General features: G+C 49.5%; 1 protein-coding gene across 9 annotated transcripts in view; it reads left to right on the top strand.

The window, feature by feature from the left end:
* CTBP2 (C-terminal binding protein 2) overlaps window positions 1-27,022 on the top strand; it is a 168,971-nt gene that overhangs the window by 40,646 nt on the left and 101,303 nt on the right. For all 9 annotated transcript variants that reach the window (XM_070781063.1, XM_070781062.1, XM_070781060.1 and 6 more), the window contains exon 2: window positions 11,080-11,184. The gene's annotated coding sequence lies outside the window, so the exon portion shown is untranslated. The remainder of the gene's footprint in view (window positions 1-11,079; window positions 11,185-27,022) is intronic.

The raw sequence follows: 27,022 nt of genomic DNA, 5'->3' as shown, positions 1-27,022 counted from the left end.
TATGAAAATAACAGACGGAAGTTCTGGTCTTGTGCACAAGAGAAGTTAAAAACTGCGTGAGCATGATTTCTTTAGAGGAAACCCTGAGCACCTCACTGGCGTTGGCATGCCTTCATGAGAGCTGTAAAGTGACATAGCCCCAGAATCTAATTTCACAGGGAAAGTTTTGAGGTGTTCTTCCCTCAGAAAGTGGATGTATTTGCACTGTGTTAAACATACATGCTTGTGTATTTGCACACGTGTCCTGTCAGTGAGGACAACATTTATGAAGATATTACCCCTATGCAAGGTCATCTGTATTTTCAAAATTAATGAGTGCAACGGAGTGATTCGGTATGTGAAGAAGTTCGTTGACGATCCCCAGTGTTACTTAGCCTGATACATATGAATCAGGAGGTTTGTATCATCAGGCTGTTTGTAGGGGGAGGTTCCCTTTCCCGATAAGATGCTCTCTGAGGTCTCATCTGGCTCTGGGATTTATTCTTTCTTTTTTTTTGGCTGCACTGCACGCCATGTGGGAATGTGGGATCTTAGTTCTCCGACTAGGGATCGAAGCCGCGTCCTCTGCAGCCATGCATGGAAAGTGCAGAGTCGTAACCGCTGGAACACCAGGGAAGTCCCTGGGATTCATTCTGAAGACTAGAATTTGTTGCCTGTAGAGGAGACTTAACTTTGGCCCCGTGAATTTCCTTTCCATTCAACCTTGGGGGTCTTCACTCGTGTTTGTATTTGCGGGGTTGCACTGCATCCTGCTCCCTGCGACATGCCTAGCGCTGTAAATGGATTTTAAAAAGTGAAGTCTTCTCTTTGGTTGCAGGTACAGCAGCCATTTGATGGCAGTGAAGCGCTTCATGTCACACCGAAATCTCCCCTGAATCTATAGGTTTGGGTTTGAATACATTTGTTTTGAAATAAAACAGAATTTCCTTTAGGCCTTTCTTCTTCGCAGGACTCTGGATTCTTGAATCACCCTAGTCCTGTTAGAAAAGCATTTGTTACACAGTAGAAGTGTTCACAGATACATGTTAGAGCTGAGTGCTTTATCTGTGGCATCATGCATCACCCCACTGTGACCCCTCATTCTAGGTAAGAGCGGTCATGTCCTGGGTTTATTGGTGAAGAAGCGAAACAAGGATCAGGCAGCTTTTCTGGGGCCACTCACAGCCCTTCAGTGCTCCTTGCTAGTGGGCTGGTCTCCAAGTTCTCCAAGATAAAAATTATGATGTCCCTGCTCACCTTCCCTGGTGGCAGCCATCAGGTTTCCCTGGTGGCCCAGATGGTAAAGAATCGCTTGCAGTGCAAGAGACGTGGGTTCAACCCCTGGGTCGGGAAGATCCCCTGGAGGAGGAAATGGCAACCCACTCCAGTTTTCTGGGAAATCCCATGGACAGAGGAGCCTGGCGGGTACAGTCCATGAGGCTGCAAAGAGTTGGACACGATGGAGGGATTAACGCCCTTCACTACTCACCTGGAGCTGACCAATTAAACCAGTGAGAAACCTGGTAACGTGGTCAGTGCCCTTACAATACACGATAGAGTTGGAGGTGGGGAAACAGTTGGTGAGAGCTGGGGTCTGAGGGCTTGCTAACCAGCTGAATTCATTTTTACCCAACTTCCTCCCAGCTCGATACTCTGCCTATAGTCCCATGATCAGTAGCAGTTGGTATCTAAATCTAGTCACTATTTTTGTGAGTAATTTTTCCAGGGCTTGTGAACTCAGCCGTTTGACTCTCAAGTCATATATATGTGTGTGTGTGTATGTTTGCTTTTTATGCTTCTCTCTGCTCATTCTTCTGCAGTCTAGTCTGTAGCCAAGAACTTGGCTGGAGCCTGCCAAGTCCACCTTGTGGCAGTGCCATCCTGTCCTGCAGGCCCTGGGGAGAGTGGGTTCTGAGCTCCCGTGGGAGTCAAGGGATCCCCACTGCATTGGCCCCTTCCCCTGCCCCTCGGCTTCTCCCAGGTCGATTGGCCACTGGAATTCAGATTGATATGTTGGCATCCAGACGAGGGACACCTTTTTGTTTTAAGAGTTTTTAATGTTTTTTTAAAAAACCCCCACTTTTAAAAAGTCTTTATTGAATTTGTTACAGTATTGCTGCTATATTTTATGTTTTGGTTTTTTGGCCCTGAGGCATGTGGGATCCAACCCACATCCTCTACATTGGAAGGTGAAGTTTTAACCACGGGGCTTCCAAGGAAGTCCATCACCCTGTTTTTAGATTAACTTCATGAGCTTGGAGGGGATACCTTACTACTTCCTTTTGGACTCACCTGCACGATGCAGCTTTACTTAAGGGCTTAGATCCTAAGTAGAGCCAGGAAGCATCGGCAGCAGCTCCGTTGCTGTATTCCCAGCCTCAGCTCCCTCTCCTGATGTAGAAGCCCACACAGACTCACTGTGCGTTTTCCAGATTGTAAGAAACCTGCCCTTTACAGAAAATAGAGAAATCGAGGAAAATATGAAGACTGTTTTTATGATCCAAAAGACTTCTATTTTAAAAATTGCCTTAGCATGGAAAAATAATTTCTCTTAACACTTTGGGTGTATTTTCTGTCTCGTGCACTAAGAAGTTGGAGAAGGAAATGGCAACCCACTCCACTGTTCTTGCCTGGAGAGTCCCAGGGAGGGAGGAGCCTGGTGGGCTGCCGTCTATGGGGTCGCGCAGAGTCGGACATGACTGAAGCGACTTAGCAGCACTAAGAAGTGAAATTCACTATTCAAAGAATATTTTTTTTAATTTATAAGATTTGGAGTCTGTTTGTTTTTCCATTTGACCTACAAGTGTTTTTCCTAAGTTATGAAGTGTTTTTGAATTTTTAAAACTGAATATTATTATCTGTTGAGATTACAGGTATCGTAACATACGTAGGTATACCATGATAATTGTTTGTCGTGTCTATAGTGTCGCAGAAATGGTTATCCAACTCTTTTCTGTTTTAGGGATCATCTTAGGTGGTTTGTATTTTTGGCGTGGTATGTGGAATCTTGGTTCTCAGACCAGAGATCAGACCCATGCCGTTTGCATTGAAGTGCAGAGTCTTAACCACTGGCTGCCAGGGAAACCCCTGAGATGATTTATTTTTATTTTTATCATGGCTCCTCTAGTTACTGCTTAGGGGTAGAATGAGCTGGGGGATGAACTCTAACTTTTCAGAAATGGTACTCTTTCATACTCCCACTGAAGTGGTGGGAGTTGGGGGGCTGTTTGTCTCACCAACTCTTCAAACATTCTGTTCTGCCATCCGTGGATTTTACGTTAAAAATCCTCAGCTCAGTGGGTTTTTTGTCTCTTTGTTGAGCATCAGGAGACTTGCTTGCTGTCTGACCCTATGCGCCTGCTCAGTGGGGTACCTGATGGAAAGGAACTCAGCATACCTCTTCTGCGCCCTGCAATCTAACAGGGAGAAAGCCGAGGCCGGGGCGTTCTTTCAAGATGCCCCACTGGTTAGTGGTTGCTACTTGGCTGTGTTCTCTTCATGGGCTAGCCCATCTCTCTCCCAGTCCTGGCAGGTTCTGGCACCTCTCCTAGAGGTGGAAGTGCCTGGGCCTGTAGCTCTCTGGTTCACTTACTGTCTGGATCCACAAAAGGCCACCTACAGTATCTCTGATTTGTCTTATGGACTTATACCCCTGTCGCCTGATGCACTGAGCCAGGCTGATTGTAAGGGGGTCCTTCCCCAGAAAGGACTCTCCACCCCTGGGCATTTCAGAGTTAACAAGGCGGCTTCACGGCTTGTCTGACATTGGGACAGACGCTCGGGGTCACAGCCAGGCTTCTGGGAGCTGGGGGTCAGACTGCTCAGACCAGCACTTCCACGGCCAGCTGGGCAGTTGAGGGTGTGGGAATGCTGCTTGAATTCACAGGATGACATCGTTGTGTGTGGGTTGCTGCTCACGGCTCCACTTCTCTCTCTTTCTTTCAAAACTTGGCTCACATCCGGCCTGAGCACCCGTCGATTTGCTTTCCACGTTCATTTTTCCAGCTGTATCCAACCCCACCTCCACCCCCAATCTGGCATCCTGATGCCCTTGTTTATTTCTCCATCTCTGGAGCCACTGAGAGCAGAGGCTTTCTCCAGACGATTGAAGCCCAGCTAATGCTATGAGGCTAGACTCCTCCCGGTCACCTAGCCCGGCTCAAATCTGCTGGCTCTGTAGGGTGGGTGCGAAAGCAAAAAGCTTAAAGGCAGCTGAGGAATGGACACATTAATTGACTACATCTGAGACAACACTGAGAAAATACCCTATTTTGTTTTCCTTAAGAAAGCGGCTGGGTTCCAAGACTTCCCTTACACTTTTCCACTGGCTGTCCTTATATTTGAAGACAGAGTTCTGAAATCTTGGCTGTTGGGCCTCTTCGTGTTCTTAAAGCTTAAACCCAGCTGAAGATATTTTAATATTACAAAATTTCCATAAGCGTTCCCTCTGCAAAGACTGGATGTGAAGTTCGTGCCTGGAGGGCACATTTCTTCTTGAAGCTGGAACTCTTGGATGCTGGGGTAATCATGAAGTGTTGATTTGACCTTAGGTGTCTTGATAGTAGCGTAATTGTATCGGGACATGGAAAATTAACTTTCAGGGTCTCCACCCCTCCTCAATAAAGGGTAATTGTTTCCAAGCTAATTAATACGGTTTATTCATTATTAGGCAATGGTATATGGAATTGAATCCTGGGAAGGAATGACACGGCTGTAGAAGGGGAAGGCATCTCAGGTCATACCGTTTTAACTCTGTCTTGCCCAGCTTTTCCGTCTTTGGAGGACTTCGTCCTTCCCTGGTGACAACCAGTCCAGAATTCCACACAGTTTTATGCCTGCTGGACCAGGTCTTTCTGGGGGCGAGAGGGCTGTTAACAGCCCCTGTGAGAGGCTGGGCCCCACCCCAGGCGACTTGGGTCAGCCTGAGGTCCTGGTTGGGGTCAGATCACACTTGTGTGGCCCCCGAGTTCTGAGCCCAGGGGCAGAGGTTGGGGGGAGCGTCTACATCCCAGCAGCTCCTGACCCCTCCCATCAACCCACCTCACCCCCAGCTGCTCAGAGATGCCCTTCTGTGCTCCCAGCAGCCCCCCATGTATGCAGCTCTGGTCCCCTGGCCCAGTCGAAGTCTGAAACCATCTGTTTCTGTCATGGATGATCGTGGGTCCCTGGATGTCGGGGAGAGCTGCTGAGGGTGGTCAGGTGTGAATCAGGAGCTGGAGGGGTTGGGGGTGGGGCCTAGGCTGTTCAGGGGTCCCGTGAGCTGTGCTCCAGGAGCCTGTGGCCTCAGATTGGCACCTCTGTGTGAGTGTCCTTCTGTCTGGGTGTGCCTCTCTGGCCAGAGGACTTCTTTTTGCTGATAGAGGTGGGTCGGTTCTGCAAGGCAGGCATTTGGTTTCTCTTGGGGACTTCTGGGTTCCATGTCTGCTTGAGGCTTTTCCCCACCCACCACCCTTGAACTTGAGATAGTTCTGAGGCCCTGCTGTGGATACACAGGGAAAGCCCCTGGCACCCACTTCCTGGGCCCTCACGTCCTTACTGTGACCCCATCCCTGAGGGTCACCCCCCTTTTGCACAGATTGACACGGTGCTGTGTGGCTGGTGTGTGCAGTGGGAACGGTGAACAGGTTGAGACAGGCGTGGCCTGGGGTGACCTCCAGATCACCATGGCTCCCCAAGACCAGCTTTTGTCTAAAGCTGGGGCTCAGGTTCCGTGTCTGTGGGTCCCTCTTGCAGCAACCCATGGGCAAGTGGTTCCTTCTGCCTGGGGTGCAGGTGGGCAGCTGGATGCCCCAGGTGGGGCCCTGCAGCTGTGGGTAGCTGACCAGCATTTCCGAGAGTGACCATGCATCACTTCAGTCATACTTATTTAAAAAACTTTTTCTTTTGTTTTGGTATAGCCAGTTAACGATGCTGTGATAGTTTGAGGTGGACAGCAAAGGGACTCAGCCGTACCTACACATGTATCCATCGTCCCCTAAATTCTCCTCCCATCCTGGCTGCCGCGTAACATTGAGCAGAGTTCCCTGTGCTGTACAGGAGGTTTTTGTTGGTTATCCATTTTAAACGCAGCCGTGTGTACCTGTCCATCCCGAGCTTCCCTACGACCCCTTCCCCTCATCCCCTCCTGACAACCCTAGACGCATCCTCTGAAGCCTGAGTCTGCTTCTGTTTTGTAGATAAGTTCATGGGTGTCATTTCTTTTTAGATTCTGCATCTAAGGGATGTCATACGCTATTTCTCCGTCTCTGTCTGACTTCACTCAGTATGTTCAGTTGTAAATTTGATAACAGGCGCCCTCTTGAGAGGGCCCGCCAGCAGCATCTGAGCTGAGAACAGTGACGAGCGCGAAGCCTGGGATTCTGGACCATTCTCCACCTGGTCCCGTGTTCCTTTCCTGAGCCTTGCCTCAGGACTCTCACCATGGGGAGGGCGGGTCCACCTTGCCGGCAGGGAGTATGCGGGTCCCTTCGTGACCTGGCAAGAGGTACTGGACTCTTCGGCCAAACGGGAACCATTTATCTCATGATGCGAGCAGAGACTGGTTTGGTCCTTAGCTGAGGCTGGAGATGACACACTCATGTCAGAGTCAGTGCGAGCATCTGATGACCCCTGGCATTTATGGAGCATTTGCTGGACCCTGCCCTGTGCCGAGCCCCCCAGGCATGATCTCTTCGAAAGGACCTGATCAGCCGTGAAGCAGATGCTGTCACCTCCATCTCAGATGCGACAGAGTCCCAGGGCATTGGTGACCTTGACCCGAGGAGCCTGGGATTCTCAGTGGTGTCCTGTTAACTCCACGCTCTCCCCTCCATTCCTCCCCACTCGCCCCTCTACTGCAGTAAATTCGTGATTGCCTGAGGGAAGAGTCTGTGGACTACTTTCTGGTTCTCCGTTGAAGTACTAAATTTTTAAAATTCATTTTTGGCAGCACTGGGTCTTTGTGGCCACTCACAGCCTTTCTCTAGTTGGCAGCGAGCAGGGGCCACTCTCTGGCCGCAGTACGGGGGCTTCTCATCGCACCCACTGGTTGCAGCGCTGGGGCCCTACTTGCTCCGTGGCATGTGGACCAGGGATCAAACCTCTGTCCCCCTTAATGGATAAGGCGGATTCTTAACCACTGGACCAGCAGGAAAGTCCAGAGGTACTAAATGTGAAGGGGGCCCTCTGGATCCGAGATAAGCACAGCATGAAGGAGGGCAGGTTCCAGTTAAGACCCATGTTCTCTCTGCACCGGGTTTTCTTGCTTCTGTGCACAGTTAGCCCTTGAGGACCTCCTCTTCTGCTCACAGATGTCCAGGCCAGGCCTCGCTTTTGCTCACTGACCACGTTGTTCCTCCCAGCCAGAGGGAGAGGAACAGAGGCGCTTTCCTTGGAAGCCTGCCCCCGCCGCCCATGGCTGGACAGAGGACGGGCATTTCAAAGCCTCCGTGACCCAAATGTGAGTCCAGCAGAGCAGAGAATCCAGGCGGGGTTCAGGCGGGCCCCGGGTGGTGGCAGAGCTGACTCGTCACAGCTTTAGAGGCGTTAGAAATAGTTCATCCATAGTAAGTGCCGGTAAGTGGGCACTTTGTGGTACCTGCCGCAGGTAGGGTTGGGGGGAGTCCCAGGGAGCCCACGCTGGGCTACCCGCATGCCCCTCTTGTAGAGTTTGGATGGAGCAGGACCTTCATGCAGGGCACGGAGCGGAGCACAGTGGCCACCGCTTGAGAGAGCAAAGTTCAAGTGGGAACGGGGCTGGTCCTTCCGGAATGAGTCTCTCAGGCCCCCTTGCAGACCTTTTTAGAGTGCATCTCTTTCAGTTTTAACTGTGGACCTAAAAGGTAATTTTCATACGCTCAACTCAGGAAGAAACTAAAAGTCCAGCTGGTGGGGACCCTGCCAGGCAATGCGTCTCAATTTGTGAGTTTCCTGCATGAAAAGCCTAGCCTTGGTTCAGACCCCCGCAGGCCCTGGGTGCTGCCCCTGCGCGCGCGCATGTGTGCGTGCATGAGCTCACACCTTTATCATCAACTGCGGCAGAACACATTTGCCAAGTGGGTGCTGCCCCTTCTCGTGTGTGTGTGTGTGTGTTGCCCCTCCCCTCCTGTGTGTGTGCACGCACTCACACCTTCATCATTATCAACTGTGGCGGAACACATTTGCCAAGTGATGTTTAATAGATTCACCCAGGTTATTGTACAAAAATAGATGCCCTTTCCCTTGGCCAGATGAAGCCAAGTCAGCTTGGAGTTTCCTGGCATTTACTGGCTGAGGCCAAGTTTTGTACTTGGTGGGACAGCCCGCTTAGGTTCCTGGGGTTGCTGGTTTAGGAGCGGTGGTGATTTTAATCAGCCCAGTCATTTCTGTGTCTTGCTGTATACTCCTGGAAGTTCTTAGAGGAATCCTGCCAAGAAAATTTCCCCTGGCGAATCCACGGGGCACGGCTCCCCGTTGTACTGTCATCAAGTATCTACGGAAACAAAGTGTTTTTGAATTTTTAGCCTTTCTGTGGCTCCAGCCTTTTTAAGTACTTCTTTTCCACCTTCAAGTAACAATGGGCACTCGCTTTAAAGATTCTGACAGTCTTCCAAGCTTTTTAACGTTCTTAATCCGCTAAAGGAGCTGTCACTGTTCACTTGGGCAGACTGCAGGCTCTTCCAAATTTTTGGCTTGAAATTCCATGGAAGGTCACCTCCTCTGTGAGGCCTTCTGCACAGGTGGGGTTGTCTGTTCCCTGTTTAATTAATTTTACTGTGAAGTATCTCAAGGAGAGAGTCTGTACCCACCACTAAGATCAGGTCGATTTAACAAGTCACCTTTGTCATCGGGCCTTCGTTGAATGTTACTGACATGCGTGTGTGTACACACACACTTGTATGTTGCTGTTTAGTGGCTCAGTCATGTCCGACTCTTTTGCAGCTCCATGAACTGTAGCCTGTCAGGCCCCTTGGTCCATGGGATTTCCCAGGCAAGAATACAGGAGTGGGTTTCCATTTCCTTCTTCAAGAAGTCTTCCTGACCTAGGGATTGGGAGGTCCACATCTGCATCGGCAGGCAGATTCTTTACCACTGAGCCACCTGGGAAGCCTTTTAAACATAAATAAATAAATAAATATATATATATATATATTTAATATGACTGACTCGATGGATGTGAGTCTCAGTGAACTCCGGGAGTTGGTGATGGACAGGGAGGCCTGGCGTGCTGCGATTTATGGGGTCGCAAAGAGTCGGACACGACTGAGCATCTGATCTGATGTATATATATATAATATATATATATATATATATATATATTTTTTTTTTAGTTAAATGTTTGATTTCCCGCTGTGTTCCATGTTTGATTTCCCACTGTTTTCCATGTTTGATTTCCCGCGGTGTTCCAGACCTGGAGGAATTTGGAGATGAATGATGTGTAATCAAGGCATTAAAATATTTTAGAGACTTGATGATGTGCAGAGTATGTCGCAGCCTGGCAGTCTGACGTGAAGGTGTTACAGAAGATGTCCAGGCGATGGGATTTGAAGGGAGGATGAGACTTCTTAGGCAGGTTCTCGCTGCCTCCACAGGATGTTCCCTTGGCTGTGATAGATACTTAGTCAAGGAAACTGTCATTAGAGGCTTGCAACCATTGAGAGCCCATGACTGTCCGTCCCTTCCCAGCACGTCAGAGATTGGATGTCTCTGCTCTCCCCACCCACTCCCTTGAATTGGAAAGTTTGGGGTGTAAGGCAGTGTGGGGCACGGTGGGAGTGAATTACTTCTTGCCTTTGGGTATATGCTAACCCTGACCGTAGAGACCACCATGTTCCCGTTCTTGACTCAGTACCAGTGGACAAGCAGAAGCTGGCTGGTGTCAGGGTTTGGACCCTTCCTTACATTAGAAAGAACACAGGAATATGGCGTTCTTTCTTTCTTTCTTTTTCTTTTAATTAAGAAATTATCTATTTATTTGGCTGTGTTGGGCCTCAGTTGCAGCATGTAGAATTGTTAGTTGCAGCACGTGGGAGCGAGTTCCCTGATCAGGGGTTGAACCCGGGCCACCTGTATTGGGAACGTGGCGTCTGAGCCGTTTGACCACCAGGGAAGTCTCGGGAGTATGGTTTCTTTTGAATGGTTTGAAAAGTAGAGTGCAGCTGGGAAACAGGTTACAGGAATTTCATACATTTTTTAAAAACATCAATCAACCGTTTGAATGCTGCTTGATTGTAAGGTGAGCCTGGAAATGGTCAGGGTCGGCTGCAAGAGTTCTTTCTCGGGGGACTTGAGAAGGACTGCCCGAAAACACGAACACGCCTGGTGCCTGGCACCTCTGATGGTGCCGTTGTTTCTGTCCTTCCTGGGAACGGACGGCACAGGGAAGACACCCGGGTGTTTGCCTTTTCTGTCAGCCCTGGGAGCTGTGACTTCTGCGTCCACCCCCTCTCACTGCTCTGAGCGCGCAGGAAGTGGTTCAGATAATGTGGAAGGTCCCATATATTTCCTCTTGCACGTATAGTAAAATAAATGTGAGTGCTGTTTAATGCATCACCTCGTTTCATATTGCATTTGCCAAGAAAGTACAGTTTTATTGAACATTAGGATTGAATTCTTAACTGAGTAATCAATTTCAGTAGTAAGTTAAAATGCCTTCTATTAATGACAACTGCAACCGTTAATCAGTTACAGTGGATTAACAGTTGTCAGCACTTACGCTAATAGCACTTATAAACCATGGGATTCTGGTTTGCACTTTATAATTCCATATTTCTCAAACTGCTGGTAAGATGGTTTGCTTGAAGGTATTGATTGTTTTGTCCCTTTGCTTGCTACTTGGAGATGTAAAGAAGTTAAATGACATTTTCACGGCGATGACACAGTATCACCTTCTGGTTTTGCACACTTGGCTTCGTGTCAAAATAGATGGAAAGAGATCATTTGTTCTGGTGCTCTACTGTTTAATTTGATCTGGTGTGTGACTAAAGCAAGACAAATAGTATTTTTAATGAAACCATTTAATAACCTCTGGTAGCTTAGAATCGAAGGCATTGGAAAAATGCAATTAAAGGCTGGCTAGATGTAAACAACAAAGAAAGAAATCACTGCCTCTGCTCCACTGACCCATTTCATTTTTGCTTTCAGGGTTTCATCGCCTTAAATGGTTTTGAACCAATGAAGCTGGATTCTCTTAAAAAAGACGGACAGTCCATCGTGTGAACTATAGAGTTTGTGGACAAATTTATGTTGGTGAGTTATTATAAAATGGCTCCAGGTAAAAGTTCAGGTTTTTCAAAAAAATCTCCTTTGGAATGTGTTTTCAATTTGTTGATGACTATGGATCTCCGACAGCCTTTGGATATTTCATTGGGACGTTTAATAGAGGAATCATATTGATTGTCTTTCAATTAATTGCATCTGGTATTTTCATTTATCAAAAGCAAAATACATGTAATTAACTCTGAAGCAATACAGTTCAGTGTAAAGTGATGTTGCTACTGCCACTGCTGCTATAGAGATAAGTCAACGGAAATTACACTAGGAAACTCGAGTCAGGATGGAGCCGTGTTAGGGCTTCTCGACATATTAATTACAAAGAATAAAAATGAATTAGGGAAATAGTCCCATGCCATGCCGAGTGGCTCGAGCAAAATGGTAGATGGACGTCTTTAGGAAGAAAGCAGCTTGCTGATGCTGGTGCATCTTTAATGAGCTAAGAGTCTGAGAGTTACAGACCTCCAGGATGTCCTTTTTAAATTTTTTGCCACAACCTCACAGGCCTGCAGGAGAAAGTGTTAGTCACTCAGTTGTGTTCAACTCTGAGCCCCCATGGACTTAGCCCGCCAGGCTCTTCTGTCCACGGAATTCTCCAGGCAAGAATACTGGAGTAGGTATCCATTCCCTTCTGCAGGGCATCTTCCAGACCCAGGGATTGAACCCATGTCTCCTACGTTGCAAGCGGATGCTTTACCGTTACCTAGCCAGGGATTAAACCTGTGCCCCCTGCAGTGGAAGTGTGGAGTCTAAACCGTTGGACCACCAGGGAAGTCTCCTCTAGGATGTCCTGAACATAGAATGATTCTTTTGTGGTGGAATGGATTAGGGATGTGGGTGTGTTATGAGGAGAGCCTTCAGTTGTCGGCCTTTATGTGGAGTGTGGTTGAGAAAATATTGATGGATAGACTTAAGTCCCCTTCCCACCACCAGAGCAAGGACTTGGAGTGGGTGGGGTGAGGGGGCTTCTGAGTTAATTTCAACGTGCCTTTAGCCATTTCCCACAAAACCTTTACAGAGTCGCAAAGTGCCAACTTCTCAGAAATGATTGATTTTCATCCTGCTAGGGAAAAAAAAAATTGCTCCTTAAGCTGACAGTGTCATTTTAAAGCCAGCAAAAAAAAAAGGTGAGAAAACTTCTTGGTGTTCTTTCTGTCTAGGCCCTGGGTTTACCCCCTGCAGTATTGAGTAGGACAGACCATCTCTTAGCTGTGGATCAGGGGCTCACAAAGAATTTGTGCGGCAGCGTCCGTGCCCGGGACTCCAAAGCAGGTCCCCGCACGTGGCTCTGGAGTAAATGTTAGTAATAACACAGAAATACATGCTGCCTTTAAAACGTTAGCCTTAGGCAGCCTGGCTTTGGTGGGTGGTCCTCCCTGGGCGTGAGACACTGACCCTCAGTCTCAAGCCAGCCAAGGGGTGTGGCCCAGGAGGGGTCTCCCTGTACAGTCTCCCCCCATTTCCCGTGGAGAAGAGTCACTGTGGGCCCTGGGGCTGCTCCCCCGGACCTGGGCCTGCAGAACCTGCTCCCCAGCAGGTCCCTCTTAAAGGCCTTTATTTGTGAAATGAGTAGTTCTACTGCAGTGGTCCCCGTGAGCCCCTGCCTTGTATTGGGTTGGCCAGAACGTTTGTTTGGATTTTTTCCCATAACATCTTATGGAAAAATCCAAACGCGGTTTTTGACCAACCCAACAGACATCCAGAAACCTTTGCTAAGAGTTGTCTGAGAAGGCTGCCCGGCTGAAGGTCACAGCAGAGTGTCCAGGTCACAGAGGGTGGCTTAGCAGAGGGGGCTCTGTGATCTTTGAACAAGCACAGAGGGTGGCTTAGCAGAGGGGGCTCTGTGATCTTTGAACAAGTCCGAGTCTCTGTTTTCGAGAGATGAGAAGCTAGAAATAATCGGTGAACCTCCTTTGGGACAGTGGGACATGGGTGTGTCTGTTTTAGTCATGGAGGCCTCTCTCAACCATATATGCTCAATTTTGCTTTTTAAAGCCAATATTTCTTTCTTTGCTGGCTGCCACTCATTCTTCTAAAAGAAGCCTTTGTTTTAAAGACCCCATGTGCTGTAATCTGCCCCGGGTTCTTGGGCAGGGACGTCATTGCACACATTCTTTGTGGACCTGGGAAAGTTCCAAGACAGGGCTCTGGGGCTGAAGATGTGTTCAGCGGCTCACAGCAATGGAGATCCTTCAGGCTCCCACGCGCATCCAGTTTCACGTCCAAGCACTGGCAGTGCCTGACCCAAACATCAAAAAGATGGTTAAGTAACAGCGTTTTCATTTGACTCAACCTAATAATTGTACCACTGCAGGATCCTGTTGATCAGTGATCTCTATCTCAGAGGAACGTTCAGTTCAGTTCAGTCGCTCAGTCGTGTCCGACTCTTTGCAACCCCATGAATCGCAGCACGCCAGGCCTCCCTGTCCATCACCAACTCCGGGAGTTCACTCAAACTCATATGTCCATTGAGTCGGTGATGCCATCCAGCCATCTCATCCTCTGTGTTCCCCTTTTCTTCCTGCCCCCAATTCCTCCCAGCATCAGAGTCTTTCCAGTGAGCCAACTCTTCACATGAGGTGGCCAAAGTATTGGAGTTTCAGCTTGAGCATCAGTCCTTCCAATGAACACCCAGGACCGATCTCCTTTACAATGGACTGGTTGGATCTCCTTGCAGTTCAAGGGATTCTCCAGAGTCTTCTCCAACACCACAGTTCAAAAGCATCAATTCTTTGGTGCTTAGCTTTCGTCACAGTCCAACTCTCATATCCATATATGACCACTGGAAAAACCAAAGCCTTGACTAGATGGACCTTTGTTGGCAAAGTAATATCTCTGCTTTTCAATATGCTATCTAGGTTGGTCATAACTTTCCTTCCAAGGAGTAAGCGTCTTTTAATTTCATGGCTGCAGTCACCATCTTCAGTGATTTTGGAGCCCCCAAAAATAAAGTCTGACACTGTTTCCACTGTTTCCCCATCTATTTCCCATGAAGTGATGGGACCAGATGCCATGATCTTCGTTTTCTGAATGCTGAGCTTTAAGCCAACTTTTTCGCTCTCCTCTTTCACTTTCAATAAGAGGCTTTTTCGTTCCTCTTCACTTTTCTGCCATAAGGGTGGTATCATCTGCATATCTGAGGTTATTGATATTTCTCCTGGCAATCTTGATTCCAGCTTGTGCTTCTTCCAGTCCAGCGTTTCTCATGATGTACTCTGCGTAGAAGTTAAATAAGCAGGGTGACAATATACAGCCTTAACGTACTCCTTTCCCTATTTGGAACCAGTCTGTTGTTCCATGTCCAGTTCTAACTTGCTTCCTGACCTGCATACAGGTTTCTCAAGAGGCAGGTCAGGTGGTCTGGTATTCCCATTTCTTTCAGAATTTTCCACAGTTTATTGTGATCCACACAGTCAAAGGCTTTGGCGTAGTCAATAAAGCAGAAATAGATGTTTTTCTGGAACTCTCTTGCTTTTTCCATGATCCAGCGGATATTGGCAATTTCATCTCTGGTTCCTCTGCCTTTTCTAAAACCAGCTTGAACATTAACATAGCATAAATGCATGCAATGTCAGGATGAGATGGCAACACACTTCCTGTAACAAACTTCCTGGGCACCTAGCATGCTCAGACATTCTGCCTCATATGATGGTTCTCAGGACATAGGTGTTTTTAGCATAACTTGTGGGAACAGGTTTTTGGCAGCGCTCTGGAAAAGCTCAAGAAGCTCAGTGTGGCCCTGGAGTTGGCCCTGATTGGAGCGTGGCCGCCATGCCTGGAGGATGATGCCTGGAGTTGGCCCTGATTGGAGCGTGGCCGCCACGCCTGGAGGATGATGCCTCGTGGTGTTTGCACTCTCACCCATGGTAACCATGGCCCTGGTGGCCTGGCTCCTCCCCAGCACTGGGCACCCTGCCAGTGGATTAACCTTTGCCCCTGACCACCCCCAGGTATACTCGCAGGGTGGGGTTCATCCTTGTCCTAGGAACATGTGTTAGTTCCGGGCTCTTCTCTCCTCGGCTCATTTCTGCACCCAGCACGTTGTACCCCACTTTTCGGGTGGCTGTCTACGATCAGCCCCACCTGCAGCCCCTCTGGGGCAGCATCTTGAATTGCAGCTTGAGAAAGGGACCCCATGTCGATTTCAACCTGATAGCTTACCTGTTGAGTTCTCCTTCTAGACACATCTTTTTTAATGTGGGGAGAGGAGAAGGAAATAGATGAAGAACTCAGTTCGTAGGAAGTCTGTCTTGGAATGGCAGATCTGCGTGGTGCTAGAACCATGCGTAGGTCTTTCTTGTCTTCTTGGCATATTTGTGCGTGTTCTCATTTAAGAGCATTAAGATTTCCCAATATTTCTAGACTTGATACTCTGGCTTCTGTGGATTTTTCTTTTCCTAACTTCAAACCAGACATTTCCACTTTCTCCCCAAAGAGGCTCCTCTGTCGTCCCTAGTGAACAACTGCCCGCTACGTTAAGATCTGTTGCACTTTGTCCTGCTTTTACTGTCCAGCCTGTAGCTGTTGCTTGCTCGCTGGCTTCTGGAACCAGCGTCAGTTCTCCCGGGGTTCGGGTGGGTCCATTGTTTCTTCTTGTGCCATTTGTTATTAAGCATTAATATTTGTAGCGGTGCCAGGTAACCTTGTAATTTCAACAGAAGTGTCGGGGAAAGAAATAAGTGCTTGTTGTCAAATGTCTACAACTAAGTGGAAACACAAATCACAGCCCTTAGCTTTTATTCTGTGAAGTGATGGTGGGGTAGCGGTGGCTGTGGTTTGCCAGACACGGCGGGGTATCCGGCTGCCTGCACCCAGAGAAGTGCGTGCGCTGCTTCATTTTGACAGATTGCGATAATGCTGTAGAAGCTTGACCGGCCTTACAAAACCCCAGGGAAAGGTGATCTGAGGTTCTCCAGGAGCCGGTGACTCAGAGGGGAGGGCCTCGCGAAGTCTGCCTTGGGGACCAGGCAGTTGTGACCTGAATGTGGCTTCAGTGGGCCAGGGGGGTTCAGTCACGTCATCTCCAGTCTTTAGGGTTTCTGCCCTGTTTCTGCCAACACAGCTTCCTTCTCCCCCGACAGAAGGGGAAAGGACTGCCTTACCCCAGAAACAAGTGTCTGCACCCTGCAGCCACCCTGACTGCTGCTTCCCCGGGCACGGGAGGGACCCGGCTCTGGTCACGCTGGTCCTCGGTTTCGGCCTCCAGGGTCCCCTGGAGCTCAGTCTGCACAAGGGGCGTGTGATCCTCCTCCAACTTTTAGGCTAGAGGCATGGCTGCCAACATCGGAAACCACAAACCAGAGCACGATTCGCTGGGCCTTTCATCTCTGGGGACTTTCTAGATGAGAAACAGCCAGGAGGCTGAGATCCGGGCGGCGGGGATGATGCTGATGGACCTGCAGCCCGCTCTCCGTGGAGCGAGGGGAGGGCCCCGCTGGAGCTCTGGTTCCTGGTTCTTGTCTGTGTTTCTTCCTGAGCCGCGGATCCAAGCTCCTGCAGGGGCCCTTCTCTGGAAGGTGTTGCTCAGCCCTTATCCTTTCCTCCTAGAATTTCCAGATTCCCACGAGGCTTCTTGGGCAGCCCCAGGGAGATCAGCCAGCCAGTCCCCTTGTTCTGTTTTCAAGTACTGTCCGTATCCTGCTCACACGGGTTGAGTCCCCAGCCCGTGTTGGTTGAGTCACCCTCTCTTTCTAGTGGGTCATTTTCCTGCTCTGTTGGGGCTGTTCCCTGCCTCCCGCCCCTCCAGACTGATGGCTGGTTCTAATCCAAGTCTCTTCCTCAGCCAGGGAGGCATGGAACTCTGGCATCCGTGTGTCTGGAATACAGGCAGTCTGCCTCCTGCACTTCCTGGGGTTTCCGGCCAGGGAGCGACTCGACTGAGCTGGGCAGGGGGTGAGCCTGCCTGGGAGAGACTGCTTCTTGCAGCCCTCTGTCCTGGGAGGGACACGAGTTGGGTCATCACCAAGCATGCCATTCAGTGTTGTGCAGCGACAGGCTAGATATTGGCCCTCTCTTCCCAAGATCCTATGACCTTGCCTGAGATTCCTGTTTTATTAGTGAGTAATAATAGTATTAATTTATTAAGTGATGCTGAGATCATATGCCAGCACGTGGGGCCCACGAGTAGACCTGGGGCTCAGACTCCGACGGTGTAACCCCAGATTCAGGGTTCCCTAGGTCCCTGCTGAAACACTTCAGTCCTATGACTTGCTCCCTCCCAGCATACAGGACCCCTCTGTAGCGATGACTCTGTCATTATTGCCCCTGGGGTCTGCGGTTCTCTGGGAAGTTCATGTTCTCGTGTGCGTGATGGAGTCTGTCCCTGCCCCAGGCACTTGGTCCCCGGGATGCGGGGGCTGACCGTGGGCTGGCTGCCTGTCCCCGGGGGTGTGACTGTCTGCTGGGAAAACCCCTCTGAGTCCAGCTGTGATGGGGACCTGGACAAGCCCGCACACGGAGATTCCTGCCCCTGGCCTCCCTGATAGACAGGAGCAGCCGCCCCAGGTTCTGGGGCCACCAGAGGCCTGTGTCATGGGTCTGATCCTTATCACTTCCCTGAGACTGGGAGCCAGGTGGGTGTGGGAGGGAAGAGTAGATGGGGGTAAGAACCTGCAACAGGCTTAGGGCCAGGCCCGCCGATGGACATACTTCACGTTGACTGTAAGTTTCAGGTTGAGTGTGTACAGGTCAGTGTGTGAGTGGGTGGGAAATGGACTTTGTCATATAAAACTGTTTGGGTCTCAGGCAAGCATTTTGCGTTGTGAGTAATGGAGAGGAAGAGGTTATTTCTTTGTATAAATATTTTTGTTGAGCATTTATATGTTACCACTGCTGCTATAAGTATTTCTAGAATGCATTGGGCCAGTTAAACATCTTTTTAAAATACAGTCTTAGTTTTAGGCCCTTTTGGTGGTCATTCCATCTAGATCTTTGTGGAGGAACACATAGCACCTCCCCAGGTTCAAGTGTACATCTGGCCTGGCTTTCAGCTTCTCCGCTGTAAACGCTAAGGAAATGTTCCACAGCCCAAGAAGCAGTCCACATGATGCAGGAAGATCCAGGACACTCCGGAGTTTCTTCATTTACTTTCTGGGTCCTGAGTTGCCGTATATTTTCTAAAGTAAGGCTTTAGGAAGTGGCTGGACTTCAGTCAGCCAAGGTGGAAGTGGCTTCCCCCTGCACTCCCGTCTGTCTTTTGCTTTATTGGTGGTTGATTCTTTTATTTTTGGCAAACTTGGAAACTCCCACCTGGCCCTGTGCTGTTAAAAATAGTCTTCCTGGTTAACTGAAGGCATTTGCAATTCATTCTTCCACGTGGCAATTAAGATAATTCCCTTAGACTCTGTACCAGTTAAAAATAAATGGGTTTTAAAGAAAATGCCTTATAATCCATTGGTTTGTGTGTGCAGGCAGATGAGTAATACTTGAGAATGTCCGTGAGTGGACTCCTGTGAAAGGGGGTAAAATGCAACGTTTTTCTGTATTTCTCTGAAGCAGCAGCCCGAACAGTGACATTTATACATATTTTATAACGTGGTTTCTTTAAGCAGAGGGCTCAAACAAATCAATTTCTCAGCAGTCTACTGTTTAAAAGCAACAGCAGCAACCTGTGGGGTAAGTTACAGAAGCTGTTAAAATTAATTATATTTGTCAAAAAGATAGAACGTTACGGAAAAAATGTGAATATACGGGGTTAAAAAACAGACCATGGGCTAGAAGCAGTTCCGAGCCTCTGATCCTGGTATTTAATTCCCATCTCTTCATGTGCCCACCGATCGGCTCGCGTGGCTCCCACCCGGGACCCGCTTTCCAGCCTTTCTGCACACTGACGGATGGATCAGATGTCCTCGTGAGCGTCCTCAGATCCGCTTAGGGCAGCCTTGATTTGTCAGACAGCACTGTGCTGTCCTTTAATATAGGAGGTTTGCAGAAAAAGAGTCTTGGTGCAAAGATATCTGGTTCCTGTGTCTTGTAACTCAACACCTGGTCTTTGGCTGCCTCCCCTTTTCCGGTTCAGCGTATACATTGTTGAACTCAAAGGAAACCTTTGTTGGCCAGAGCAGGGTGTAACCTGCAACTCCTTGAAAAATTCAGCTGAAGCAGTACAGGGCCATGCTCGGGTTCGTGGGGTCCAGAGGGAGGCTGTTGTTGGCTGGGCGGGGCTTTCATTCCGGGTCCTGGAGCCTCAGAACAGGCCTTGCAGTGCACGTTTCTGGGCCGCCCCTTGATTCCTCAGGTCACAACCGCGTGCGTCCCAGCCCCTCTGCATCCTGCAGACAGGTGTCCACAACTCAGAAACGGGCATGTGGGAAGAAGCACCATGGGAAAGGTGGGCCCTGCGTCCTGCGAGGTATTGACTCAAGTTGCCCTTGGCTCCATCCGCATCTCTTGATCAATATTGATAACCTTTTCTGGACGCCCATTGCCACCCCAGTTCGTGGGTCCTCACTCGTGTTTCCTGGGTGCTTGCAAGTTCCCCAGTCATTGTTAAGGCAGAAACCCAGGACTTGAGTCTCTTCTGACTCCATCAGGCGAGAGGAGACAAAGATTTTGTAAAGAAACTCAGATTCAGAAGTGGCGCTCTGTTATCATAGAACCTTCCAGAGTGATTTCTGCAAGCTTTCCAAAGCAGAGGCCACATCCGATGATGCCCTCATGATCTCTTTGATTTTCTGTACATGATCCACATGTTACAGATGCCACAGGACTACCTTTTTAAAAAAAAAAAAAAAAAAAACTATTTATTTATTTGGGTGCACCAGGTCTTAACTTGTGGCATGCAGGATCGACTTCCCTGACCAGGGCTTGAACTCGTGGCCCCTGCAATTGGGAACATGGAGTCTTAGCCCCTGGACCAGCAGGGACGTCCCAGGACTGCTTTTTGAATAAATGAATCCCAGGCTGTGGAGAGACCAGGGAGGTGCGGGGTGGCTGAGCCCGTGCTGGAGTCTGCCCATCTCAGCATCTGTCCGAAAGGAAGGGTTGACTCTGTGTCAACTGGGAGTGTTTTCTGCTGACAGAAGGCAAACCAGCATGTGCTTACACTACCTGTTTGGAGGAGGTGTGTGTGTACGCTCTGAAATGATAAATCCATGTTCCTGAACTTTCCGCAGCAGGAGAGCGTGTCTGTGCCTCCCCTGCGTGCAGGTGCGCGTGCGTAGGGCAGGGAGTTTGAATTCTGCGTGTCTGGGGGACCCAGCTGTACTCGCCTCTCATCTGGGGGGCTGTGCTTGTGGCGGCTTCGTGGGCAGGAGGGGGTTGTGTTTCAGCCACCATGATTGCGTCTGAGCTGGGATTACCAGGACCTGGACGTCGCCCCAGGTCCCTTGGGGCCGAAGGACAGATGGTGCGCGTATCAGATTCCTTCATGGACACAGTGTGGCGGCCTGCCCTGCCCCGCCCGCCTTTGGAGATCTGGAGGCTGGGATTCTGTGCATGCGGATCTTGTTTGTTAAAAATCCGAACTTTGAGAATCCAGTGCTCCTGACTTTTCATATTTCAGTCAGGCTCACCTCCACTTCTAATTACAGCAGAAGAGGACCTCCAAACTGCGATGCAGGGTTGAACTCCCTCTCAAAAGAGGGTCCTTATTGATTGGTACTCGGATCCCCCACGGCCAGTGGCAGCGCCGCGGAGGCCTGTTTCAGGCTGGAGAGACTTCTGCTGGCGTGTCTAAACGAGGCAGAGGGATGTGGCCTTAGGCTTGGCCGGAAAGCTGCCCAGCTCTGTAGTCTGGGACTGCGCGAGCAGGGAACAGCCCTCACGGCCTTCGCACCTCCTCCTTGTGTTTCCACGGGGAAGGTTAAGATCGCAGTGGCCAAGGCCTTGGTGATGGTGCGGGGCCGGGTCCTAAAGGCGGAGCCAGGGCAGACTAAAGCCCTCTTTACTTAGTGCCTCGGGCTCGCTCTCTGCCAAATGCGGGTGAGCCGGTACTAAACCAGAGTTGTGGGGGTTCATTGAGACGTCATCAAGGAGGGCTCGGCCGGTACCTGGTGCATCGTGAGGGCTTCGTAGAGAATGACTGCCATCATCATCACCATTGTCGTCGTCGTTAGCAGCATCCGCACATGAGATGGTCACTCAGGTTGGAGGGGAGCCCAGTGACCTGCCCACGGCTGGAGGAGCACAGAGCCCAGGGCACCCCTCGAAGGAAACAGCCGTGCTCTGGGTGATGTAAACATTGAGATGAACTGTAGACTCCCTTGTTCATGGCAGCTCTGTCTGGCTTTCCTCCTGGGATGTTGAAGTGACATGCACCCCGCCTTCCCCACCAGCCTAGTAATGATGTTTCTTCGTCAAGAGATGGAGAAGGTGTAGGGTTCCCTGAGGCATCCCCCACATGTTGCATGATAAGTTTGAGCTTTTATTTTCATGAGGATGAGCTGATTGCAGCCATAGCAGAGGTGAGGTGCTGGCGGCCGGGATCTGTGCCCAGGTGTACCTGGCTACCTGTCTAATGATGCGTGTCCTGGGAGCGGTCCCCTACTCTCCTGTCAGAGGCTCAGGTCTCTGCAGTTTGCCTGAACATTGAATGTGACCAGCGGGGCTGAGGCCAACTCAGCCCCTGGTCTCTCCCCAGCGGTGACCGGATCAGCCATGGAGAGGGACCAGTACACGGGGCTTTATCCTGAGAGGCGAGCCGGGTGAGGCTGGGTAGCACAGCCACTTCACATGAAAGGCTGTTAGATTCAGGTCACCGGGTTTGGACTCCTGCATTTTATGGCAACGTCTAAAAATGCAGATTTGTAACAACCAACGTTAATGAATTCAGACTGTTTGAATTTCACACTGAATAATGGCTGGAATTATCAGAGCCGGGGGCTTATGAGATCCTTGGATCGGTGTAATCTTTTCTCAAGATTCAGTTGATAGCATGATGTAATATCACATTACTTTTATTAACAGTCCTGGCCATAAAAGAAACACCCCTTTTAGGGCAGGAGAATTTAGTAAAAATAGTAGAAATAATGAGACCATTTGGAATGTGTAATCTATTCGGTAAATTTCAAGATGCCACATCTCATTTAAAATGCAACGTTGTGCCCGTAGATATTGAAGGTAATACCCCAGTACCCTAGGGCTTCCTTTTTTTACATTAAAAATACTCTATTTAAATGCAGATTTGATTTGCAATCTAGGAAGAGAAGCACAGAAGGACAGCTCTGCATCTATCGAATCAGTTCTGGTTTCCTGTAGTTCTCTGCCTTTTTCGCCCTCACCGTCTACCCCAAAGGGTAATCTGTAAACATACAACTTTAGGAAAGCGCATGAAGTTTCAAAGGATAATAGCGTTGTAATATCTTTGTCTTCCTTAGAATTTTCCTCCACACACCACCTCCCACCACCCCAAGCTGAAGAAATACAGAAGGCCCCCAGATTTCATCAGAGGGCAGAAGTTTGAACTGATTCACAAGAAGTGAACACACATCCAAGAACTCTGCTTAACCTCATTTCTTTCTAGAATGTATTGCTTCTAATTCTGTGTGTGCATGTGTTTTTATTCTCCCTGAGTCCTGTCCTTCCATGGCTTTTTTTCCACATGCATTTAAAGCTCGTTACCTGGAAAACTAATAGAACAGCCACATTACCGGGTGCAAATGTCAGGAAAAGACGAGGGCTTCCCTTCCGAGTACGGAAGCGACGCGTTTGATGTTGAGCTTCAGTTACCAAAGAAATGGATTTATAGCTTTTGACATTCTACTCTTAGAATTAATTAGGTGGCTAATCATTATAAATACCATTTTCTTTTGCTGTTGTCTCCATTTAACAGAGCATCTCCTGCTATATGCACATGTCAGTTTCAAACTGAGAGTTGTGTTTTGGCTTTTATGCTCTGTCAAGGGAAAATGAAAGTAAATTCTTTATAATATGCTAATTGATCTATTTGGGAGTTTTCAGATATAGACAACATCTGTGCTTGCCAGTAACACAGTTAATAGCTTCCGATCTTCCATATAAGAAGAGATTTTCACTGCATGCAACCTCGCTGAGACATGCTGTGTCCTCCCCAGAGCTTGGCCCTGTGGAATTTGGGGCCTGAGACCATGGGAGTGGTCCCTAAACTTTGTGGCACCAAAGACCGATTTCACAGAAGACAACTTTTCCATGGACCAGGAAGGGGGGTTGGGGGGGGGTGGTAGTGGTTTTGGCACGGTTCACGCGTGTTACATTTATTTTGTATTTTTTTACTTTTAATTATTTATTTTGGGCTGCGTTGGGTTTTCGTAGCTTTGCTCAGGATTTCTTTAGTTGCAGCGAGCAGGGACTACTCCTGGTTATGCCACTCGGGCGTCTCACTGCAGTGACTTCTCCACTTGCAGAGTGCGGGCTGTCCACGCGCGGGCTCAGCCGTTGTGGTGCACCAGCTCGGTCACTCCACAGCACGTGGGATCTTCCAGGACCGGGGTTCAAACCCAAGTCCCCTGCGTTGGCAGGTGGGGATTCTTACCCACTGCACCACCGGGGGAGTCCCACATTGTACACTTTTTTTTCTAATCTAATGCTGCTGCCGATCCAACAGGAAGCACGGGTCTGTGGCCCAGAGGCTGGGGACCCCTGATAGGGAGGACGGCCAGCTCTAGTCTTGTGTCCCCACCCCTCACCCCAGCCTAGACCAGACTGGCTGGAGGGATGGGTTCAGAGCAAGTGACCTGGGCTTGGGCAGCTCTCCGAACCTTTCTGTCCTCCTTGGAGATGCCACCTTCTCTGGTCACAGGGTGCCCTTGTATTTTCCCTTAGGCAGTGGTTTTGGCAACTTAAGAACGTGTTCTTTTCTTCCAAACCCATAGCTAGGAAGTGTCCTGTCTTTTACTACTAGGTGTGAGGAGCTGCACCCTGTAAATGCTGCCTCCTGGAAAAGGAGAGTTTGGGGAGGTGTCCCTCCAGTGTGCCTGGGCACTGGGGCTTGTGTTGCAGGCCTGCCCTGGCCACGGAGCACAGAGTTGAAAGGGCACTTATGTTTGGAGGCTTGAAGTGGTTCAGCACTGGCTTGCAGAAGGCGGCAGGTTGAGTCCAGTGTTCTGACCAAGCCTATCCCTCCTGGATGCTCAACTGCATTCGGCCTCCTGCATGTGGCTGGTCCTGTGAAGGTGGGGATAGGGAATCTTTATTCTTATTTTGCATGTGGCTGGTCCTGTGAAGGTGGGGATAGGGAATCTTTATTCTTATTATCTTAGGGGCTTCCCTGATAGCTCAGTTGATAAAGAATCTGCCTGCAATGCAGGAGACCCTGGTTTGATTCCTGGGCTGGGAAGATCCACTGGAGAAGGGATAGACCCCACTCCAGTATTCTTGGGCTTCCCTTGTGACTCAGCTGGTAAAGAATCCGCCTGCAATGCGGGAGACCTGGATTTGATCCCTGGGTTGGGAAGATCCCCTGGAGGCGGGAAGGGCTACCCACTCCTGTGTTCTGGCCTGGAGAATTCCGTGGACTGTATAGTCCATGGGGTCATGGGGTCACAAAGAGTCGGACATGACTGAGCAACTTTTAGTTTCCCTGTAGTGGATAATGGGGGTGAGTTGCCTGCTCTTGGCTCCTGGCAGGAGCAGAGGTGGGGTTTGAACCTAGGTCTGGGTTGTACCTGCATACACAGCCTGTTGGCCCCATCACCATCTCCCGGAAACCTCTGGACACTGGGTATAAAGGGCTTGATGTCGATGTTGAGTGTCCCTGGCCAGCTGATCTGATTGTCCTCTCCCTGCAGACTCCCAAGTTTGTTTGCAGACAACCTCTGATCGGGGCCTTCTTGACCGAAGTGCTCCCAGACAGCCGCTCTTATCGCGTTCTGTTTGGGATCCAGAGCTCCGAGGACCCAACCTGGCTGGGGGCGGCCCCAGCCCAGGACGAGCCCCTCGGACTTTGCAGTAGTCAAGCGCCCGGGCTGGACCAGTGCAGGGAGGGGAGCTCTAGCCTCAGAGGGTCTGTCCCTCCTGTTTTTCTCTCTCTGTTTAGCAGAAGCAGCCCCCACGCTGGCACTGTGAGGACGTAACTGGGGTGGGGGCCAGGCAGGGGAGAGGGATGAACAGCAGGTCTTCTCGCCCGCCCCTCCCTGGAAGCCTGGCCCTCTCACCCCCAGGTCCTGGTCTTCCTGCGGGCTGCTGACCACAGAGACTCCAGCCAAGTGATGTATTAAGGGCCGGCTACGTGCTGGGCGCGGTGTATCCTCCTGTGAGCCCTGATGCTCAGCCACCTGTGACGCTGTGTGGGTGTCGTCATTCTCAGCACAGGTAGAGAAATGGGCTGTGCCATCTGAGAGTTTCTGTCCAAGACCCTACAGCCCATTCTGCGGGCTGAACACTTCCTAGTTCACACCTGCCCAGGGACCGGCGGCTGAGAAGTTACAGTGCCTAGTAGGGCCTTCACGAGGGTGGTTAGTGACTTTACTGTTGGCCTCTTTTCAAAAAGTAGTTATTTGGCTGCTGGGTCTTAGTGCAACACACAGAATCTTCGGCCCTTGTTGCAGCTTGCAGGGTGTTTTAGATGGGACGTGCAGCGTCTTTAGTCGTGGCGTGTGGGATGTAGGGCCCCGAGCAGGGATTGAACCTGGGCTCCCCGCACTGGCAGTGCAGAGTCTTAGCCCCCAGACCACCAGGGAAGTCCCTCTTTTCTCTCGTTTGAACCTAGATCCTTTGGCAAAATCACTGCAGAGGGGTTGTCCTTGAGACTGCGACGTTACCAGCACCTGTGACCTATTCATTTCTGGCTGAACTTGTCCATTCAGGTGCACTTAGATGTACACACAATTGCACACATTCAGATACACGCGCACACTCACATGCACACGGATGTGGACACGCTCCTACATGCACACGTGGGGGTGTGGCCCTCATGGTGTTCCCCGTGATGGAGGGGCTCCTCAGGCCCATCCCCGGGTGCTCGCCTTGGCTGACTTGGGATCGGCTTGAACACGTACGGGCTCTCTGCTTCCATGGTGGTGAGCAGAGGTCTTAGACAGAGTCATCCATCTACGCTGTTGGCTGAAATGTTTATAGAAATTGAGTTGGGGGTAATTAGACGCTGCTGCTGCTTTCTCCATCTTCCCCAGCTTGACGCGTAGGGGCAGTTTCATCTGAGACTAGTAAATGTTATAATGGATTTAAAAGAGGAAGCTGCGTGGCCCGGGCTGGCACGTTAGCTTCACCACTGTGGCCACCGGAGCCTCTCATCGTGTATGGATCAGATGATTTTATTATGCCAACATTAATATTGGGTGCACACACGTAATCTAGAGTCAGCAGGTTCATACACTACTATCTCATTAAATTTTCAGGCAAAAGCTGCAAAAATTAATTGGAGGCGTGTAATAGTTTAGAGTGTGAGCCAGCTTATGGTAATATAAATTATATGAAGAGAAGACAGTTTTATATACTGAGAGGGGGAAAACCGGTTTACTTTAATGAGAAGAGATAGAAATGTAGAGCTATTTTTTCATTACAGATGCACTCCAAAGTGTTTGGACTTAGTTGATGAATAGAGTTAATTCTTTGCTACAGTTCCAATAATTCATGTTGCACAGTTTAATGACTTCTAGATAAAAACAGGATTGAAATGTTAATTCCTCTGAAGAAATTGGGGCACCCTTGTATATCAGGCTTTCCCCCCTATTAAACTGCTAGTTAATTTCACTAAACAAGTCTCCTGGAGATATTTCATGCTACATAGACTTTTGTATTTCCTACCTGAGTTAGCTTACTTTCTTTTTTTAAAACCATTATGTACTAGATCGTCTTAAATGAGAGAATTTGTTGGGCAGAGCTGTGTCTACGTGATTTGACTCAGTGGAGATTCGTGAACATGACGTTCTGTATTTCAGTG

Source organism: Bos indicus, chromosome 26, assembly GCF_029378745.1.
Source record: "Bos indicus isolate NIAB-ARS_2022 breed Sahiwal x Tharparkar chromosome 26, NIAB-ARS_B.indTharparkar_mat_pri_1.0, whole genome shotgun sequence".
Classification (NCBI taxonomy): domain Eukaryota; kingdom Metazoa; phylum Chordata; class Mammalia; order Artiodactyla; family Bovidae; genus Bos; species Bos indicus.
This window is presented reverse-complemented; position numbering and strand designations above follow the sequence as displayed.